Genomic DNA, 22571 nt, shown 5'->3' on the forward strand with positions numbered 1-22571 from the left:
TCGATCCCAGGACTCCAGGATCACGCCCTGGGCTGAAGGCGGCGCTAAACCGCAGGGCCACCGGGGTTGCCCATCTTGGTGTGGTTTTGGGATGAAGGTGTACTTTTTCTTTTTTTTATGGTCCATGTATGATACCTTGAGGTAATGGCTTTCTCCCTGGGATTCATAGCAAGCATAGCAGTGTTCTCTGAGAGTGGTGAACATGAGCTGTGCTTTTAGTGAAACTGTTCACCTTTCTCATCAGACTTTTTATTATAACCTCTTACCATCTACTTCTAATTTACATTTCTTTCTTTTTTCTGTTTCTGATACATAAAAGCTATCCTCTAATCAATTTCTTAGAACGTGTTTGTATACTTAATATTCTCTTAGTCATCAGTTATTTGGGGATAAAATTCCCTCTACTTCTAAAACATTAGCAAGATACATTGGTAATGGACAGTGTAAGGATTTCTTGAAATTGCATACTAGAATCTGAAGTCTAGTTGACTAGACCTCTGTCATTGTGGCTATAATGTTCTCATGGTCTTCTGTATTTAACTGTAAAGCCTACTGAATGTCTTTATTCAGAAAAACAATTTTAAACAGATTTTTCTTGATTAGTAAGGAGAAAGAAAATAAACATCAAGGTGTAACTAACATTTTGATATATATTTCCTCTTTGTTGAGATCCTATTTTATGTGGATTTTTTTTATCATGCTTCTCCTCTTCCGCATAGCATTAAATTATTTCTTGTTACTAAAAATTCTTAGTGAAAATTCAATAGCTATATGATTCTGTTAAACAGTAGTACTTTAATTTAGTTAACATGTCCTCTATTATTGGATATTTAAATTTTTTTAAGATTTTGGATTAAAAGTAACTATGAGAACACTATTATTTTAAAGACTATCTTGCAAAGTACCTGGGAAGGGGGAAAATCCCATTGTATTTACATTCTTGATTTATCATATAGCCTGATCTTAGAATTTTAAGGACAAACATTGAATTAGGATTTTTAACAAATGGGTGCTATATTGGTTTAGATATATGGATCTCACATTTTTTAAAACTTTTGCTTCTGTGTGGCAGACAGCCTATGTGCTAGCTTTTCAAATGTGGATGAAATTGCTTTCCTTAGAAAGACAAACTGGAGTGGAATCTGTAGAACTTTTGGAAATAAATGGATCATTGAAGAAAACTGAAAGAGGACTTCCCTAAGATTGGTTCTTCTATGCACAACCTCATGTGAATGGAAAACTAGATCCATGCAACAAAATAAATCAAGCACGGGCTGTGAAAATATAGTGCTTGCAAAACAGATTCACAAGGCTTTGGCCAAAGTTTTTCTTTGTTTCATTAGGTTAAAAATGGCCTAGGATTCTCCCAGTAATTCAACCATTAAAGAAAGAAAAAGTTTCTTGTTCTTCATTCCTATTGTATAGAGCCCCTGTGTTGCTGACTTGCACCAAGGTGGAGACTGACCTTTCTTATGGATTAAATGGAACTGAGTTTAGAGTACTTTGAATTATTCATATTCTTAAGTGTATCTTATTTTTTAAATGAGATAGGCCAAGGGATGCCTGGGTGGCTCAGTGGTTGAGTGTCTGCCTTCGGTTCAGGGTGTGATCCCAGGGTTCTGGGATCAAGACCTGCATCAGGTCTCCCTCTGCCTATGTCTCTGCCTCTTTCTGTGTGTCTCTCATGAATAAATGAATAAAATTATTAAAAAAATAAGAATAAAATGTGATAGGCCTGATAAGTGTTAATAGAATAGAACTAGCTAGAGTAATAGGTGTATACAGTCAAAATACGAAATATTGGAGCCTTACTCTTCAAAGAACTATTTTGGATCAGTGAACTTGATTTCAAGATTTCAGGAGATTTATTTTTTTTCTTTGCCCTGCCTCTGCCTTCCCTTTACTAGTTTAGATGGCAATATAAGTTAATATCCTGACTTTCCTTTATAAATGAATAAAAATTTTAATGAATGTGTATTATACTTAGTCATTTCTCCTAATATTTATTATAACTTTAAAATTTGGGATCTGTTGCTACTAAATACCAGATCTTACACACACGCACACACACACACACACATTTTACATTAAAAAGAAGTCAAAGTAAGGGACGCCTGGGTGGCTCAGTGGTTGAGCATCGGTCTTTGGCTTAGGTCGTGATCCTGGAGTCCTGAGATCCAATCCTGCATTAGGCTCCCCACGGGGAGCCTGCTTCTCCCTCTGCCTGTATCTCTGTCTCTTTCTCTGTGTCTCTCATGAATAAATAAATATAATCTTTAAAAAATAATTTAAAAAAATAAATAATAATAAATAAATAATAAATGAAAAATAATAAAGTCAAAGTGAGATTTATTGTTTTATTCTTCAATGACAGGTATGAATAGATTTATTTTTAAGACTAAAGGAGGCTCAGAATTAGGCCAGAAACCACGATAGGACTAAGGGATGTTTGTCCCTATTTTCATTCTTTTGTTTTTCAGGCATCCTAACCTGTATATGCTTCTCTTCAGAGTATGCATAGTGTTTTAAGGATCAACTTTGTAACTGAACCAGTTAGACTCCTGACCAGTTTATGCACTTGTTGGCATTTCTCCTGCCTATTTGTTTGATCTTTCCAACTCGTTTGATCCTCTGGCATTAGAGCTGACAGCTGCAATTGCATATGGGTTTGTAAAGTAGCTGAGTAATAAAATGCCATGACCTGGTTCCTGTATAGTTTCACTGATGACTGAACTGGCAACTTAGAAATGCTACAGATTGTTTTGTTAGGTCAGGTGGAACATTATCTTCACAGAGAGTTTATGTATAAAAAAAGACTGGTATTGATCCTGAGTGGTAGAAGTTCCAGCTCCTAAATCCTAGTCTTACTGTTTACTGAGCACCTATTAGACATAGTGCTTTGTGCTATATGCATATTACTTCTTGTCCTTAGAATAATCTTGTAAGAGAGGTGACATGACCCTATTTTTCAGATGGAGAAAGCAGATTTTTGGGGTTATATACTCATATCTATATATTTAGTATTACATGGTAAATAGCAGAACTGAAACTCATGTCCAAGATCATTCATTTCCAAAGCTTGTGGCCAATCCATTATGCACTGTAGCAGTAATTTTGTTCATTGTGAATAGTAGTTTATTTCCATGTTGCCATTGATGGACATTGGCCATTATTGCTGAAAGGTGCTATGGACATTTTGTACATGTCTTTGGTAGAATTATTAGGTCATAGGGTATGCATTTGTTCAGCTTTAGGAGGTATTAGCCTAAAAGTTTTCCATAATGGTGTAATGTGTGAAAATTCTAGTTATTTCATTTCCTTGCCAATACTTTCTGCTAGTTTAAAAAATTTTTAGCTATGTGGCAGGTGTCTAGCGGTGTTACTTTGTGATTTTAATTTACATATCTGATGAGTAATGATTTTTATGTGCTTTTTTTTTAATTTTTATGTGCTTATTGGGAATCTTCTTTTGTAAAGTTCCCAATCAAGACTTTTGCCCATTAAAAAAAATCAAATTGTCTTTTTTTGTCTCAGTTTTTTATGTATTCTGGATACTAGTTCTTTGAAGTAATGATTTGTTTTTCCTGTAATGCTTTCTTTTTTATATTTAGTGATATCCTTTCATGAACAATGTCCAATTTCAGTGTAATCCTTTAAAGTTAGGTCTCTGTGTTCTTTTTTAAAAACTTTGCCTATCTCAAGGTGGTAAAGATGTTTTCATATAGTATTTCTAGAAACTTATTATTTATAATTTTTTTATCCTTAGGTCTATAATTAATCTAAAATTGGGATTTTGTAAAAGATGTATAATAGGGGTCAAGATTTATTTTTAGTGCCACATGGATCTCATATGGATTTAGTACCATTTACTGAAAAGATTGTTCTTTGCCCACTGTATCTCAGTGGCATTTTTGTTGTACAGTTTTAACTGAGAATTCTGACATTTCCAGAATCCAAACCATCTCAAATTCTTTTCGTTGTTTTCCTTAAATTGCCTCGTGTATGGACCATGTTTTCCATTTCATCATATCTCACCTAATATAGTGGTCTATACACATTGTAGGAAATAGTAGAATTTAACAGTCATGGAAAGGTTTTTATTAATGGAATGGAAGCCACTAGAGTATACATTACTGCAGGGAAAGGAAAAGGAAGTGGCTTTGCATTGCTGGGTGGGAGCAGTATATGTATTTTTGAGGCAAAGTCTTCATAGCTCCACTTTTCCCATAAATTTCTTTACACTGAAAATAATGGAGATTTGGATGATAGTTTTCACTGAATCAAAAGCAAGTATCAAAGGAATCACTCATTGAAGACTCAATTCTTTAGCTGTACTCTCTAATGGGTTCCATATGTACTCAATAAACCTACATGTTCAGCGTAATGGGGAACTTTTCCTCCCTCATTTGTTTTGTTTCATTGCTTTTTAATTTGATTTTTAAGTAAGCACAGCAAGCATTCCATTAAAGACTTTTGGTTCTGGCCATGATGGAATAATTGGGATTGGGATACTTTTCTGCCATAAAAAACTATAAAACTGGAAAAATATATGCAGCTTTATATGCTCATATTAGAAAAGAAGTTTTAGAATCAGTGATCTGAGCTTCTATTTGAATAATTTAGAAAATGAAATTAAACTGAAGGTAAATAGAAGGAAAGGCATAATAGACATAGAAGTGAAAAATATGCAATAGAGAACAGACAATAGAGAAAATGTTTACTTGAAGTATAAGATTGATAAATGCCTGTTGAGACTGATCAAGAATGAAAAACTTCTAATATCAGGATTCTTACAAATATTTTTTTAAATATTTTACTTATTGATTCATGAGAATAGACAGAGAGGAGAGAGAGAAGCAGAGACACAGGCAGAGGGAGAAGCAGGCTCCATGCAGGGAGCCCGATGCGGGACTCTATCCCGGGTCTCCAGGATCACACCCTGGGCTGCAGGCAGCCCTAAACTGCTGAGCCACCAGGGCTGCCCAAACAGCTGAGCCACGAGGGCTGCCCGATTCTTACAAATATTAAAATGATAATGAGTGGTTATTATGAACAACTTAAATGTAATAGACAAATTTCTCTGAAGACAAACTGGCAGGGGCCAGGGGGGCACCTGGGTGGCTCAGTCAGTTGAGCAACTCTTGATTTCTATTCAGGTTATGATCTCAAGGTCCTGGGATTGAGCCCTGTATTGGGCTCTTTCCTCACCAAGGAGTTTGCTTGAGATTCTCTTTCTCTCCGCTGCCTCCCTCCCCCCCCACTCTTTTGCTCTCAGTCTCTCTCTAAAATAGATAGATCTTTTTTAAAAATGGAAAATAGAGGGGATCCCTGGGTAGCTCAGTGGTTTGGCGCCTGCCTTCAGCCCAGGGCGTGATCCTGGAGTCCCGGGATCAAGCTCCTTGCGTGGAGCCTGCTTCTCCCTCTGCCTGTTTCTCTGCCTCTCATTCTTTCTCTCTCTCTCTCTCTCTCTCATGAATAAATGAATAAAATCTTTTTTAAAAAATGGAAATTAGAAAATACTTTAAAAAAAAAAAAAACAAAGACAAGCTAAGGAAACAAATTGTGAAGAAGTAGAAATTTGAGTAGTCCTACAATCTACTAAGGAAATTGAATGGGCAATTGAAAATTTTCTACCAAAGAATGCCATGATTCTGCTGGACACAGGAACCACCGTGTTAGGCTGTGAGATCTATGAGGGCAAGGAATAACTTCCAAAGCTCTTTGTTATTTGCATGTGACATAACATTCTTGGTAAATATTTGTTAAATAGCATTGATTGTATAACCTGGTACTAAGTAGAGAAGTTTCTTCCCTTGAGAAACCTAACAATTTTTTACCTTCTTTCTTTGGTAAGGAATCTTTGATCTTCTAGTTCATTTCAGAAAATGTATACACCCTACTGAAATGAGAGCACTTTAATTTCTCGTTTTTGTGAAACTATATGCAATTAGAAAGGCCTCCTTGGCTAAATATATAAATCATGGGGGGGTATAAGTGTGGGCTTATATTGCTCCCTGACATGGTGCTTTAACGTAAACCATAAATCTTGCGGTCTTATGAGTTAAACCAAAAGTAACATTGATCCTCTTCCTAGCAATGGCAATTTGGAATGTGACAGGGGAGGGGGGAGGTGCAAGGACAATGTGTGTGTGTTTCCTGGCATTACAGTTCTGTTAACACTGTGTTAGTCATTTTTTAAAAAGACTTTATTTACTTATTTGAAGAATAAGGGAGAGGGACAGATGGGGAGAAAGAATCAGTGAGGAGCCTCATGTGGGGCTCCATCTCATGACCCTGAGATCATGACCTGAGCAGAGATTAAGAGCTGGAGGTTTAACCTACTGAGCCACCCAGGTGCCCCTGTGTTGCTCATTTTAAAAAAAAATTTATTTATTTATTCATGAGAGATACACACAGAAAGAGAGGCAGAGACACAGGCAGAGGGAGAAGCAGGCTCCATGCAGGGAGCCCGACATGGGACTCGATCCTGGGTCTCTAGGATCACACCCTGAGCTGAAGGCAGGCACTAAACCGCTGAGCCACCCATGGATCCCTGTGTTGCCCATTTTTAAAGAAAGAATCAAATTGTAACACTCCAATTGCTGCTTAAAATTCATGAGTTTTACCTCGCATGGGGCATTATTCAGCTAACATTTGAAAAATCCTCCAAAGCGAACAGCATTTAGGAGGCTATTAGAAACCTTATTAAAAAGTCAGATAGCAACTCTGCACAATAAATTAGCTTAACCTGCAGGAGAAAATGGTACATCAGCTGAAAATAAGTCTCCTTTGAGTCAGGTGACAACTCTTCTTCAGTGGAAAGTTTTGCTTATTTAAAGAAACTTGAAATGACTGTACTGATATTTATTGGACTGTCACAGAAATGATGCTCCTTAGCAGAACCAACCACTGTAATATGTTAAATAGCTTAATTACATATCAAAGTCACCTCTTTTTTAAAGATTTTATTTATTTATTTATTTGAGAGAGGGCACAAGAGAGGTAGGGAGGAGAGAGAATCTCTGGCAGACTCTGCACTGAGCACAGAGCCCAATCTGGGGCTCAGTCCCACAACCCTGCGATCATGACCTGAGTGGAAATCAAGAGTTAGAGGCTTAACCAACTGAACCACTCAAGTGCCCCATAAAGTCGCCTTTTAAACCCCATCAACCTTGACATAATTGAGAAAAAAATGAAGCAAACTATTCTTTTGAAATTAGTTCATAAAATTTCTTAAAGAGCTCAATATTTAGAAAAATCCCAATCCTGATATATATTATGCAAAAATTTTAAAGAAAATGCATCAAAATATTGATCATGATTATATCTACATGATTGCTTTATATGTGATTTTAACTTTCCTTTATTTATATAATTTCTTAGTTTGTAAAAACGTGTGCTTTTTAGTCATTAAGATATTTTTATTGTTTAGTAGAAACATTTGCAAAAGTTAACTCAGAGATTTTCTCAGAGTATAGCAATTTAAATTAGCTCTACTTCAGGGGAGGAGGGGTTGCCTGGCTCAGTCATAAAGCAGGCAACACTTTTTTTAAAAGATTTTTTTAAAAATTTTTATTTATTTATGATAGTCACAGAGAGAGAGAGAGAGAGAGAGAGGCAGAGACACAGGCAGAGGGAGAAGCAGGCTCCATGCACCGGGAGCCCGACGTGGGATTCGATCCCGGGTCTCTAGGATTGCGCCCTGGGCCAAAGGCAGGTGCCAAACCGCTGCGCCACCCAGGGTTCCCTAAAAGATTTTATTTATTTATTTGACAGAGAGAGAGAAAGAGAGAGCGCGCTTGCATGGGCAGAGAGAGGGAAAAGGAGAGGGAGAAGCAGACTCTCTCCGTTGAGCAGGGAGCCAGATGACGCAGGGCCCCATCCTAGGACCCAGGGATCATGATCTGAGCTGAAGGCAGAAGCTGAACAAACTGAGCTACCCAGGCACCCTGAGCGTGTGCCTCTTGATCTCAAGGTCTTGAGTTCAAGCCTCATATTGGGTATGAGCCTACTTTAAAAAATAGTTGTACTTCCTATTGCAATATACTTATAAGTAGGTTAACATAGTATATATCTGAAATTGCTGTGGTTTGTAGTAAGTAAAGATAAAGCAGGGTATATAATACACTGTTTATGTAAAAATAAGGCATTTGTGATGTATACGTCTATATAGGTATATGAATGTGTAGGCAAGAGTTTGGAACAAATACTCCCAAGATCTTAATCAGTGGTTATCCCCAGGTAGTAGGAGTAAGCTGCTTAATTGCCTTTTGCTTATTTCTCTTATAATCTTTTTATTTATTAATACTTTTGGAACAGACATTCATTACTAGTTCATAAAGTTTGTTAAAATGCAAGCATAAAACTGCTGTTGCCCTAAGCACAGGTAGCCCTGCTCTCCAGTGACAAGGCAGTGAAGGTGGAGACCTATGAAGAGAATATAACTGGATGCCTATGAACTGACCAACTGTTTTAGACTCCCACATTGGCTGCCTCTACTGTTTTCAAGAGGAAAACCCCGTAGTGTGGTCACACTGGAATGGTGTTAGGGTTTAGAAGACTGCCAGGTTTAGGTCGTGAGGTAAAGTCTGGGTCCTAGCCAGAGAGAATGGAGATCTGGTATCAAAGTCACCAGGCACTGTCCAGCCACCCTGTAGGAGAGCAAAGAAATAGGAAAGTGCCAGAAGAAAGTTAAAAAACATTTCACTTGATTTACAGTTTTGCTAAGGCAGATATCTCTTTGTTGCCTTTCCCTCGGAAAGCATCTAGAATATTTGTGACCCCTGTAGGATCCCATATTATCTCCTGGGCTGCCAGCCTTCTTCCCTTTGAGCCCTACTCTCTTGTCATAGAGAAAGTGTGGTGTCCAGATGAGTCAAGTTCATTAGTCCTAGACACAGGCTTCCTGCCTGCTTGTTCAAGACTTGCGAACATACTTGCTGCTTGACTTGCTTCAGAAACTTGTCACTTCCACTCGCATTCGCTCAGATGTGTCGGTGACCTGGCTCCATGGTCACTTCCCGCAGAGGTTACAGTGGTGTAGCCCATGTTTACATTGTCTTCATTCATTCCCTACCATTTTTTTCTTTTTATTAGTTCTTTCAACAGATTTAATGAGCACCTACTTTGGACCAGACATTGGGGATTCCGTAGTAAGCAAGGCAAAGCTCCCTTATTCATGGAGCCCACCTTCTAGGGTGGGAGCCAGAAAATAAGTGGAAAGAACAACATTTAATGTTGGGCAGTGATAAGTGCCATTAAATAACAAAGACACCAAGGTGCTAGGATAGGAGGAAAGTCAAAAAAGATGGGGTTGTGAGGAAGCAAAGAGTCACCTGAAGAAGTGGCACCTAAGTGCAGACTTTTTGAAGTATATATTGAAGCAAGAGGAAAATCTGTAGAAATGTTCTAGGCAGAGGGAACTGCAAGTGCAGAAGACCTGAAACAGGGGTGAGGTTTGGCACCAGAACTTGGTAGGGAAGTATTTAAATTCCTCTGCATCTGTTCAGCAGACTAGCTTATGAGGGCTGGGAAGATCTTTACTTTGACCCACCTCCAGCTATATGCTCAGTACGATATCATTTTCCTTCTTCTCTTACAGCTAGAGATTAAAAGCTTCTAATCTGTCAGTGGAGTTCCATGTTTGAACTGATAACTACATATTTTGCCAATGAATTGCTGTGTAATATCTAAACATTTACTCGTGATGTGTTTTGTGGATGTTTAGTCATTGAACATTTATTGATCTTACCTGATTACTTACACGTGACAGAGGAGGGAGAAGATAGAGAAGGAGTGGCTGGAGAAAGTCTTAGAGAACCAGGAAAGTTGATTGGGAGGCGGCACAAGAGGAAGGAATGTCAAAGGAGCACAAGGTCAGCAGAGTCAGAGGCGCCCGGGGAAATCCAGGGATACAGGAACTGCAGTGAACTGTGGGTTTGGCAACTGGAATGTCCCTGTCCCTGCTAGTCTATGGGAGCAGTGTCAGGTGTGTGTTGGTCAGACAGGTGAGCTGAGGAGGTGGAGGCAGTGATCATATAGTTCCCACCTTGGGAGAAGGATAAATGAGAAAGGAAGGAACAAGATTAGAGAGCTTGACAAGAATATGAATGGAGCAAAGAGGGGTTTTGTTTTTTTACCTTAAAGGAAACTTCAGTGTTTCATTTATTTTTTTATTTATTTTTTTTCCATGACAGTAAGTCATCCTTTGCTATTCTTGGCCCACAAAGTAAACAGTTGTTTGTGCATGTGTGTGGCCCTCCACCACACTTTTAAACATGTTTAAGACTTCTGACAGCTGTATAGTTTTCCAGGTATTCAAAGAGAGTTCACCTATGTGATCTTGATCTTCTTGAGAGGAAGGTACCAAATATTACGCCTGTTTCTTAGATGCAAGTCACAAAACTCAGGTTGTAGCTCAGAAGTCACCCCACTAATAAATTTTGGGGGCAAGAGATTTTATCAGTATATCCCATCCTGCCCAGAGTTTAGTAGTATATATTCACAGCATTCGCTAACCATGATTTGCCCCTCTCTTCAACCAGTTATTCTCTGGTTACCTCAGAAAAGAACCCAGGGCATTTAGATACAATTTACAGCGCAGATGAAGAAGCTTTTCAGAATACACCATTATGTCCCTCTTGCCACACACCATTCTTGCCCACGTGTGCATCCTCATAGCGCCCCCCCCATACACACACCCTCCTGCCACATACAGAACAAACATGCACCTTCAAATGTTCACAACTGAGTATACCTCAGTCCTCGTCTTAAAAGTTCTTGCTCACAAAGCCTGGCTACTCTCTTCAATACTTTCCTCTACCTCGGGTTTGGACCTAGGGTAAAAAGATAAAGTTAAGTTGAGAGAATTGATTTTATAAGACCAGATGAGAGGCCGTAAATAAATTCCCAGGTTTTAACACTAAGGGTTCAGTTGATTGTTATTTTTCTCTCCTAACAAAGGAAACCCTTTACCACTTAAATTCGTTTTTATAACTTTGATCTAAAGTATTAGTGGTTTACATGCATTGGTCCTTCAGGATATTTATTTTTTGAGCTACAAGGATTAACTGTTGAGCATTGAGTTTTATGAGCACAAAACCTGGGTTGTCATTTTCACTCTGGCCTAATCTCAGCCTCTTAAAATAAAAAAAAATGTTCATAATGTTGCTATTTTAATAATTTTTATGGAATGACATTGTGTGTATTATCTTTGCTGCTTACCTAGTCCCATACCTCTATCACTGTTTTATCTTGTTAGCACCTTACCTGCCCCCACCCCTGCACCAGAGGTAAAAGTCTTTGCTTCTTAAAGATAATAAAGCCTCCTCCAGAGGACCCATTGTCTCCTTTTTCTTGTTTATAGAGTTTAGGTTGAGACTTTGCAAATTGCAGAAGCCCAGCATCATGTTTACATGACATTCTTTGTTCTTACCCTGTTTTCTACTTGTTGCACTCTCTTAAACATTTAACTTAAATATATTTACTAATTAATGTAATTAATACATTAGCAGAGATGTTTATTAAGTTATATATATGTATTCCTTGTAAAGAGTCTTCAACTTTCATATATTTTTGGAATTTTCCTTTTTTTAAAACTTTTTTTAAAGATTTATTTATTTGACAGAGAAAGAGCACAAGCAGAGAGAGTGGCAGGCAGAGGGAGAGGGAGAGGGCTCTATACCAGGACTCTATGATCATGACCTGAGCCAAAGGCAGATGCCTAACCCACTGAGCAACCAGGCACCCCTGGAATTTTTTTTAAAGTAATAAGAATTTAAAACATTTAGGTTCCAATTTAAATGAGTAACTTCTTTTAAAAATGTGAGTACAAATGAAGAATGTGGAGAGCAACAGGCTAGGACACAGATGCTTGTATAATTTCCTCCCACCTTTGTTTTAGAGTTAATGTTAAGGATTTGGAAGAAGAGGGAATATTACCCTAAGGAAGACAGCAACAAATAATCTAATGATGTGAAAAATTGGATCCCATTATTCTCATTGGACTATGACATTATTCTTCTGACTTTAATTAAAATACCCCTGGGAGGTGCTTGGCTGGCTCAGTCGGTAGAGCATGTAACTCTAGATCTCAGGGTTGTCAGTTCAAGCCCCAGGTTGCGTGTGGAGCCTACTTAAAAAAAAAAAAAAAAAAATCACTGAGGGATTGTTAGACCTGAGTCTACTTGATGGTTGGTCTTTCATGAAAAATGGCTATTATATGAGACCCCACCCACCCCCACCCCCGACATAGACTTTGCCTCCTTAACATTGTTTTCTTTATAATATGGTACCTGGGCAGGTTCCCAGAAAGTAGTCTGAAATGCTAACCACAATGGAGGAATGATGGGCAATTAAAAAAAAAAAAAATGCTTCTGGGGCACCTGGGTGGCTCCGACAGTTAAACATCTGGCTTTAGCTCAGGCTGTGATCTCAGGGTCCTGGGATGAAGCCCCATGTCAGACTCCCTGCTCAGCAGGGAATCTGCTTCTCCCTCTCCCTCCCCTTCCTCCCTCCCTCCCTCTCTCTCTCAATTTAATCTCTCTCAAATAAATAAATCCTTTAAAAATTTTTTTTAATTGCTTCCATCAAATCAGGCTAGACTTGTTACTGTATCATTTTAACCCCTTGAAAACTGGGCAAAAAAGTTCCACTTATTTCACTGCTTTCTTCTGCTTGTAAAGTACTTTTTACCCTGCAAATACATTTTTTGTTCTAAATCATACTTTTAAAACTAATTACAAAGAAAAATCAAATTAAACACCTTATAGAATGTTAAGTAAGAATACAAAATTCTCGGTAACGCACTACAAAAATCTGAGAAAATACCACCTTTCGACAAGTGTGTTTTGTGTTTCAGTATCCGTGCCTGATTAGCAGTGTTGTTTAATCTGGTGCTTGTTAGATGGACATTATAAATTTAATCTCTAATCAGGATAGATGATTTGAATCTGTTTCATTGTCAGACTCCACCCTGACAATATCCAGTCACTTCATACAAACCAATTGTCCAGGAGTTTTTTCCAAGAGTAGAAAGAGCACAGAAGGAGCGGTGCTGGTGACAAGATCACTTAAAGTATACCCTACATGGGATGTATTTGCCATCTCACATTTAAACCTTTCATCATAGCACACCTAAATTTTAGTATGGGTTTCCTTCTGGAAAATAAATAATTGTCCTGGCTGCCCTAGCCCTTTCTCCTTTTCCTCTGAAGCCAGTAAAAATGAGGAAGAACCTTCCTTCCTCTAACATTCATTCTTATTGTTTTAGAGTGGAAGAGAACTTCAGAGATGATCTAACTTAGCTCCCTCATTTTGTGGCTGAAGCACACAGGATGGAGAGGCCAAAATGGCCTGCCCATGTCATACCAGTAGCTAAACAGAAAGTCCAGTCTTTCTGTCATCAGGCACTACAAAATCTAAGAGCTTAGGGATGCCTGGGTGGCTTAGCAGTTGAGCTCAGGGTGTAATCCTGGAGTCCCGGGATCGAGTCCTGCATTGGGCTCCCTACATGGAGCCTGCTTCTCTCTCTGCCTGTGTCTCTGCCTCTCTCTTCGTGTCTCTCATGAATAAGTAAAAACAAAATTAAAAAAAAAAAATCTAAGAGCTTAAAAACATCATGCCAAAAGATGTGCCTATGCCTAGGTGCTCTGGGGCATAACTACAGCTCACCTGCGCCCTGCAGGATATCTTAAAATTTCAAGAGAAACGCAGTGACATCTGTCAAACACTGTGGGAACTGTTAGCACTAGGCGGTTCTGTCTGAGTATTAGATTGAACTGTATTTCTTCCGATGATGTCACAGTTTTGCAGGGCTGGGCTTTTGGCATTCTTGTGATAGCAAGCAAGTAACTTGTAAAAATCAATGTGAAGCAGGAATGAGGGTGGCAGGGTCTATTATGATCTGTGGCGTAAGAGGTTTTGCAGGGCCCCAAACCCAACAAGCACCCACGTGCCATTAGTAAGTAGTAGTTGTCATTTAAGAGTGGAATAAGAATATTAATTTTTCAGGGTACCTGGGAGACTTAGTCAGTTGAGCATCTAACTCTTGGTTTCCCTCAATTGTAGTCTTGGGATCAAGCCCCAGTCAGGATCCACGTTCAGTGTGGAGTCTGCTTGTCCCTCTTCCTCTGCTTCTGCTTCTTTTCCCATGGGCATGCACACTCTCTTTCTCAAATAAAATCTTAGAAAAATTAAATTTTTTTTGGTAACTGTTTTGTAGGACATTTTCAAATGGCGCTAAGTTCCTGGCTTAGAAGTAGTTATTAAGATGTTTATACCTAACCACTAAGTAAATGATCCTTTTAGGGGTTTCTGTTGGCCTGGAGTCCCATGACAGGCTAAGGGTGCCATAATTCAAAAGAGTTTGGGAATAAAACATCATACTAAGAAAAAGAGAAAGGTCATATAAGGGTGAATGAAGCCAGGTACATTCAGTAGCGAAAGGAGGTTGAACAGTCCTCGCAAGGTTATTTGATCACTTAGCCGCACACTGGCTACTAGAGCAGATTCTACGTGGTGTTGCTGCCTGCCCAGGATATGGAGAAGATAAACAACCGGGCCTCTCTGCTTCCAATGCTTTTTCACCTTGAGAACCTTTCTGGGGATTGTTGGCTCTTTGTCACGTGCCCTACAGCTTACATTTGGAGGCCCTGTTATCAGATCCTGGGCAGTCAGCTGGAGGTGCTGTCATTGTGGACAATGTCAGAATGCCTAGAGGTGACCGTGGCGCTGAAGAGGACACTATTGTTTACGTGCCTTTCTTGCATCTGCCATTGTATTTTCTTTCTCACTTGTTCCTATAGAATCAATTCTCTAGGGATCCCTGGGTGGCGCAGCGGTTTGGCGCCTGCCTTTGGCCCAGGGTGCGATCCTGGAGACCCGGGATCGAATCCCACGTCGGGCTCCCGGTGCATGGAGCCTGCTTCTCCCTCTGCCTGTGTCTCTGCCTCTCTCTCTCTCTCTCTGTGAGACTATCATAATAAATAAAAATTTATAAAAAAAAAAAAAGAATCAATTCTCTAGAAATGGTGAGTCATGTTCTTTTTAGATTTTTTTTATTGTGTCTTGCTACTTAGTAGATCCAAGAACATAGTAGAGTGAACATTGAAAAATATATGTAGTAGGAATATTATTTTTAGAAAATAATCATTCTTGACATTAGGAATTTCGGAAAACAGAGGAACGGAAAATAGTATCAATATTTCTTCCTCACAACTGCTTTATGATTTGGAGGTAGGTATGCCTAAGAATCTTTTCTTTTTTATGTAGTTGTTCATAGTATTCAGGTATGTATGTACTTTCCCCTTTACTTCCAGGAGCTAGTATAGCAATAATTTTTTTCCTCTTTACTTCCCCCCCCCCTTTTTTTTTTTTAGTTCCAGGAGCTAGCATAGCAATAATGACTTAGACCCAAATGAGGTTCAAATCTTACAGTGAGACATAGGACACAGAGCTGAATTTCTAAATCTCTGTTTGAACACCTAAAAAAATGAGGATGGTAACATCTACTTTATAGTCCTTGTGAAGTTTAAGTAAAATATTTGTGAAGTGTTTATTATAATGCCTGGCACATACTATGGGCTCAGTAAATAGTATGTTGTTATTAATATGCCATCAACATTTTCCTTATGCCACATCATTTTTGTGACCCTATTTTTAATAATTGCATGATATTCTATCAAGTTGCACACATTCTTATGTAATCATTCATCTATTATTTTTTTAAAGATTTTATTTATTTATTCATGAGAGACACAGAGAGAGAGAGAGAGAGACCTATGCAGAGAGAGAGGCAGGCTCCATGCAGAGAGCCCTATGTGGGACTGAATCCTGGGACTCCAGGATCACACCCCGGGCCAAAGGCAGGTGCCCAACTGCTGAGCCACCCAGGCATCCCTCATTCATCTATTATTAGATTCTTAGGTTGTCTCTAAACTTGCACTAGAATAAAGAATTCTGCAGCAAGTGGTTACTCATTGCAGACTTAGTTAAGTGCTCACTATACACAAGGACCTTTGCTTGGCATTGGGAGCACAGGGTCCAGAGTTGTAGTCCCTGGCCTTGAGGGGGTTCACAGTCTGGTGGGGATCAGGGGGGAAATAACTGGCCTGTGGTAAACACCATCACAGTCCCCGTTACTGAGAAAGTACAGAGAAGAGGACAAAGTGTCAGACTGCCTGGAGAGCTTGGAGAAGTCAGGAGAGGTTTGTAGAAAAGGAGTTAAGTGAGTTAATGGGATGGGACCCAGGTTATTAAGAGCTTTTTAAGCCATCACACAGAATTAGTGCAATGGGAACGTCAGTTTTGAGAAGAGAATTGGCATTATCCGTTTAGGTTTTATAGCCTGTAGGGGATAAGATGGAAGCAGAGTTTAATTAGGAAGTTATTAAGGAGACCAAGTGGTAAGAAGTGGCCAGATTGGAAGAAATAGCTCATGACAGGAGCTGTCAGGTTGGTTGTGAAGGTGTCAGAGAAGGCTTGGAGGTGGTCTCTTGGGCATTAGATTGAATGATTGCCAACAATGGGGTTGCCATTTCCAAAAACGAGGAATGATGCAGGAGGAGCAGGTTTGGGGAGAAAATCCGAAGTTGAATTTTGGGGGCTTATGTTTGAGATATTTATTAAACACCCAGGCAGAGATGTTCAATAGATAATTAGATGTAGGAATTTGGAATTCAATGAGAAAGAGGTTTTTCTGGATACGGGAGGTATCAGTATATTATATATATAGCATGTTTTACAAACTTGGTATAGTTTTTTTTTTTTTTTTGAAGATTTTATTTATTTATTCATGAGAGACATAGAGAGGCAGAGACACAGGCAGAGGGAGAAGCAGGCCCCATGCAGGGAGCCCGACGTGGGACTCGATCCCGGGTCTCCAGGAACACGCCCTGGACTGAAGGCAGTGCTAAACCGCTGAGTCACCCAGGCTGCCCCAAACATGGTATAGTTTTTTTTACCCATTGTTACTCCTCTCATATAGAATTTTCTTTGGTATTTTCACCTTTTAAACATCCAAATAAACTTCAGAGTCACTTTGTTACGTTTATTTTCTAAGGTATGTTGGAAATTTTACTACTAACTATATGATAATTTTGGAAGACTTGGCATCTTTAAAATACATCTTTGTATTCAGTAACATATTACATGTCTTCATTTCATTTTCCTTCAACCCTTCTGGTAAGAGTTCATTTTTTTCCCCCCAAATAGTTCACACACAGTTCCTGATACTATTCCCAAGAATTGTATACTTTTCATTGCCCTTGTTAGTAATTCCTCTCATTGGTATTCTGATAGTTTTTGCCCTTATAAAGGAATTATATTGATATCTTTGGCCATCTCACTGAGCTTCTGGTACTACAAATAATATCCTAATTATTATCCCTGATTTTTTTTTTCCCAGAGAGAATCATATCATCTGCAAATTATTTTTGTCTTTTTCCTTGCAATACTTGTCTCATTTATGTTCTTGCCAGGAAAAGAACTCTTAAATTTAAGATAAGAGGTAACTGTGGAGGCAATTAATACCTGCTTCTAGTCCTAGCTTACAAGTTTTGCTTTGTTTTCACCTTAAGCTTATCCTAATTATTTCTTTGCTCTTTTAAAAATTTATTTCTGATGGATTTTTGGAGTGTCTGGAGTTTATCTGTTTTAGATTTGTGCATTACTTCTAATAGTTGGTCATGGTGTAAAATAGTATTTGGTTTTCAGCCTTTTTGCTTCTTCAAGGACTTACTCTGATTCCTTGAGCAACATGGGTTGAGGGAAAGCTGTTTTCCTGCTGAATCAGCATTTAAGTTTCATGATTGCAGAAACAAACCTATAGAGAGTATGTAACAGAGATTTCAATCCCATAATTGGGTAGGGCTCTAATGAAAAATTTAAATTCAGTATCCCTCCCCTAGCCTCAAAATCCATAAACACAGTAAAAATGAATGTATATGTTATTTTTAAATGATTATAAACACATTTATAAAATGGTTGGTTTTGAAAACTTAATTTCAAACTAAAGCAGTTTTGCAAATTTAAAAGTTCTATTTGTCAAAAAGAATCTTTCTAAATACAAAGCCAGGTTCACTTCTTATGCGGATTGCAAATCAGAAAATGATTTGCTAGTGCAGCTTAGATTTCTAGGATGCTTTATTTTGAATTTTCAAGTTAACTTTCAAGTTTTATTTTCCATTTGTCAAGTTAAGCCTCTTGTGACCTTTCTTCCTGAATGAGCAGTGGACACTATCTGAAATGTAAGGACTTTGAACCACCAAGGGTAGATTCGCTGAAAAGCTTTTAATTGGCTTGCATTGCCTTGTTTAAATAGCCAAACACCTGCTAGGCAAGCCCTTGCGCATGTGAGTGGCTATATGTTGCTTCCTTTAGGATTTGCAAGGCTGGAGCACAAAGACAGTGATTGTTACCCAATAAGCTGTAGTCACACACTTCTACCAATCGCCTTAGGAGGGCTGGTTACCATGGAATCCACCATCTGTTCACTCCCCGCTGGAATGTGATTATCCTTGCTGGGCTGGGAACTGGGAAGCGTGTGCTGTGTGAAATTATCTGCAATGGACTGGGTTAATGGGAAGCTAGATTTGGCTCGCTGGAAGAACAAATGAAGGGAGTTTTGCTTAAACCATTTGTGACTTCTAATCAAGAGGAAAACATTCAGCCTCTATAAGGTAAGTGACCCTAGTACTGTGTACCCAGTTTGTACTACATTTGGTGTGGGGCACTATCTCCATGTGGTCCAAGGAAAGGGAGCTATAAGCTCTTCTGGAACAAATCTCCAGCATTACACACTTGTGTTGTATTGAATTTAAGCAGCTCAGTTATGCCTGTACAATGACATGTTGGTAGAAAAATAAAAGAATTATTTTTTAATTATTTTAATTTTTTTGTGCCTGTGAAATTGTGTTATGACCTCTGAAAGTGGCAAAGAGACAATCATTTTTAATGGTTTCTAAGAGTGAGTTATACCGATAGTCTTTGAAATACGCCCATGGCCACAACGTGTTCTCATGCCTGTTCGTCCAATAAGAAAATGTCTCAGGTCAGGGACATTTGTAGGTTATGATTTAATTAATAATTATCCTAGCCCACACGGCTGACCTACCATTACTAGCTCATGTTTTGAAATGCGATGCTTATACAGTTTTATTTTGCAATGCTTTTGCACAAGTTTCAAGGGCCCTGAGCATGTGGAAACAATGTGACGGGGCTCTAACGGCAGGCATGCAGGCACGGTGATAAGGGCAGGGGCAGAGCTAGGGAGACCGGTTTCTTTTTCAAGGGCTTCCTTTGTTTTTCTGGTTCAACAGCCCCTTAAAATGTGTGGTGCATATTGTAAGCAGTCGAAGGAGATTTTGGTGCTAACAAATGGATGACTGACATTTTTCTGTGTGGCTAAGAGGTTGGTAGCTCAAACAAGGGACTACTATGTCCTTTGTAAAGCAGCATTGTATCCCCTTCCCCAAAACAGTGCCCTAAAATATAAAAGTGAAAAACAAAAAGAGTGCTGTCTATACTCTAGATACTCCTTTTGTGTTTTTCTATCATTTAGACCATAGTACCAGGGCTCTGTGAGTCTGGCTAGGTCTGCCATTTTTATTTGATATAGGAAGGGTTGCAAAGAAAAGCTTTGCTTATGCAGCTTGAGTCCTAATTATGCTGTTTTGCTGTCATCTTAGACATTCATGTCAGTAGGTCATTGGCTTCCTGGAGAGCTAGAAAAGGTCATTGCTAATAGGCTGTACCTGGCTCAATTTTCTTTTCTTTTTTTTTTTTTAATGATAGTATAAAATTAGATAACCTTGTGTTGGTCAAGGACTTATGGTCTACTTCAAGAACAGGATTTGGGGCCTGACTGCTAGTTGTGGGTTCTTGGTATTAATTGTAGTTTACTTTAAAATTCTTACCTGCTTTTACACTTACTGGCCTAAATACATCATTATTATTTGAAGTGTTTTTACTATGAAGAAACATACTGGCTCCAAAAAGAATCTTTTTCAATAATAATAGATGTCTGTCTGCTTGAAATTTTCCTTAGCATCTGTAAAAAAATTCTAGGACAATCTTGTATTATTGGGATGAAATTTTCACCTATAAAAACACAAGCAATGTAAGTTTGGGGAGGAAAAGAAATAATTTAAGAGTATCTCTATTTAGAGTGTTCATGTTGCTTTAGTTACCTTGTATCTTAACCTGAACAAGCCTTTGAGTAAATGAGTGTGAAATGTGTGAGCATCCATGTGCCTGGGGTGTGGCTACTTCAGCAGTTGAGGAAGGCTGCATATAGCTGTATACTTCTCAAGTTCTCTAGTGTTTGTGAACTTCTTTACTATTTTTATTGTTACTAAATTAAAGTTAGAAGATTGTGTTTTCTTTAGAGTAGGTATTCATGTTAGAATTTCTCAGCATTTTGTGAATATGGACACTTAGTCATTCATTTTCACTTGTAAGCATATTTATTAATATCACCCCTGACTCAGTTTTCAGAGTAATAAATAGTAAAGCCACGAGCATTGTTCGAATGTGGTGGAAAAACCTCTTCTGTCAACCACTGACCAGAAGCTAAGGGCTGCTCTTTCAGAAATTAGTAAAGAGGACTGAAAAGCTGGCGTACTCTTGGAGCACTTGAGATCCCTGCCAGCATACCTGAGGGACAGGAGTGCATGGTCCGAGAACGTGAGTTCACCTGAGGGCATGTGGTTTTTGGACCTGGTGGTTCTTATTGCAGGTGGCCAGGCATTTGCTTCCATTCACAAACATTGTCAGAAGTAAGACTCTCCATCACGTCCGTGATCTTGTAGTAACGAGTTCAGACTGTATTCTGTTCTTGGGTCTGCTGCCAAGCATTACTTTCTGGTGCTCACCGTCTTTACCTGCAAGGGTAGGGAGATGCCTAGATTTCCATGATTTCTCAGGCTTCTTCCAACTTTTCAAACTGATGGCACAGTATTTTTCAGTCCTTCAGTACAGCTAAAGATTTTACTAAATGGCAAGTTTATAATGTTAACCCTTATTCAGAGTTATTTCTTATAAAAGTATTACGTAGATGATGAATCGGAAACTCTGAATAAATTGCTTGTACTGATTCAAACCCATAGCAGTCTGAGTAGACAGCAAAATCAGCTCACACTAGTTCAGGGCAGGCAAGTCTTTCTGTTGCTTCCTTTCACACATGATGCTGGGCTACTGCCTGACTTGACTTACATTCAGACAGGTAAGGTACAGAGCTAATAGGTAGCACTTAAATACTTAGATTTTTTTCTTCCTATATTTTATTGCCACATTCTTTCTAACTATTTATTTATTTATTTATTTATTTATTTATTTATTTATTTTTCATGAGAGACGTAGACGGAGAAGCAGGCTCTTCACAGGGAGCCCAATGCAGGACTCAATCTTTGGACCCAGGATCATGCCCCAAGCTGAAGACAGATGTTCAACCGCTGAGCCACCCAGACGTCCCTCTTTCTTTCTTTCTTTCTTTCTTTTTTTTTTTTTTTAAGATTTATTTATTTATTTATTTATTTATTTATTTATGAGAGAGAGAGAGAGAGGCAGAGACACAGGCAGAGGGAGAAGCAGGCTCCACGCCAGGAGCCTGACGTGGGACTCGATCCCGGGACTCCAGGATCGCACCCTGGGCCAAAGGCAGGCGCCAAACCACTGAGCCACGCAGGGATCCCTGACGTCCCTCTTTCTAACTTCTAAACTAAGTCTGTCTCTTTGCTTTTGGAGTACAGATTTTAAATCCATTTTTTGTGGTTTATTCTTTTGGGCTGTGTGGCCCATTTGGCCCTTGAGCTGTTAGAGATGATGGAACACTAGGGATGTGGAGAAGAAACTGCGGATGCTATTGTTGCTGATGCTGTATTCACATGTCCTTGGTGTTGAAGTTGTTTGCATGTTACATGACATTTAAAAATAGATATGCTAAAAGTTGCCTTCTTTTCCCCATCCAACAATTCCATATTGCTGTGGTTTCAAGAAATGCTTAGAATGAATTGATTTTATGCACCAGTAAAATTTTCTATTTGTGTTAAATATAGAACTACAGGATGGGAAGCCTTTAAAGTGTGTAGGAGAATGATGCAAGTTCACCAAAAGCTAGGGCTCAAATGTGCATTTGGCAGGATGTTTCCCTGTATGAGTGTGCCATAGTTTTGATTATCAGCGGCTATTTCTTCTAAGATGCTTCCTCTTCTATGTTTGTAACTGCTTCTATGCTTCTGTAGAATAATAAGGCAAACTTTGTATAAATTGGCAGTGAACGGGTCTATGGAAGCAACAGCATGTTCTTGGAATGGTTTTGTGTAACATGCACACCTTCTCATTCAGTTGCCACCACTTCAGGTGTAGGAGTGGCTTGATGGAGTTGTGGTGAGGGTGTCTAGCAATACCTTACTCTTAGAAAAGTTCCATATTTTACAAATAACCCCTACTCTGAGGCTAATTGTTCTTTTGTAACAAATGTGTTCAGTTGCTGACTTCCCTGCAAGGAGTTGTTTTCTTTCCTTCCTTCCTTTGCTTCCTCCTTCTCTGCTTAAATCCTGTGTTCTTTTTCTTTT

At 38.8% G+C, this 22571-nt stretch overlaps 1 protein-coding gene across 6 annotated transcripts in view; it reads left to right on the forward strand.

Annotated features, from left to right (window-relative positions):
• Nucleotides 1-22571, forward strand: part of FGD4 (FYVE, RhoGEF and PH domain containing 4) — a 214618-nt gene that overhangs the window by 72450 nt on the left and 119597 nt on the right. Inside the window, exon 1 of one of the 6 annotated variants that reach the window (XM_038577227.1) lies at nucleotides 18471-18677. The exons of 4 other annotated variants lie outside the window; for them this stretch is intronic. The gene's annotated coding sequence lies outside the window, so the exon portion shown is untranslated. Of the gene's footprint in view, nucleotides 1-18470; nucleotides 18678-22571 lie in introns of those variants that run through there. One more of the 6 variants, XM_038577229.1, reaches the window with a different exon arrangement.

This window comes from Canis lupus, chromosome 27 (assembly GCF_011100685.1).
Source record: "Canis lupus familiaris isolate Mischka breed German Shepherd chromosome 27, alternate assembly UU_Cfam_GSD_1.0, whole genome shotgun sequence".
NCBI lineage: Eukaryota > Metazoa > Chordata > Mammalia > Carnivora > Canidae > Canis > Canis lupus.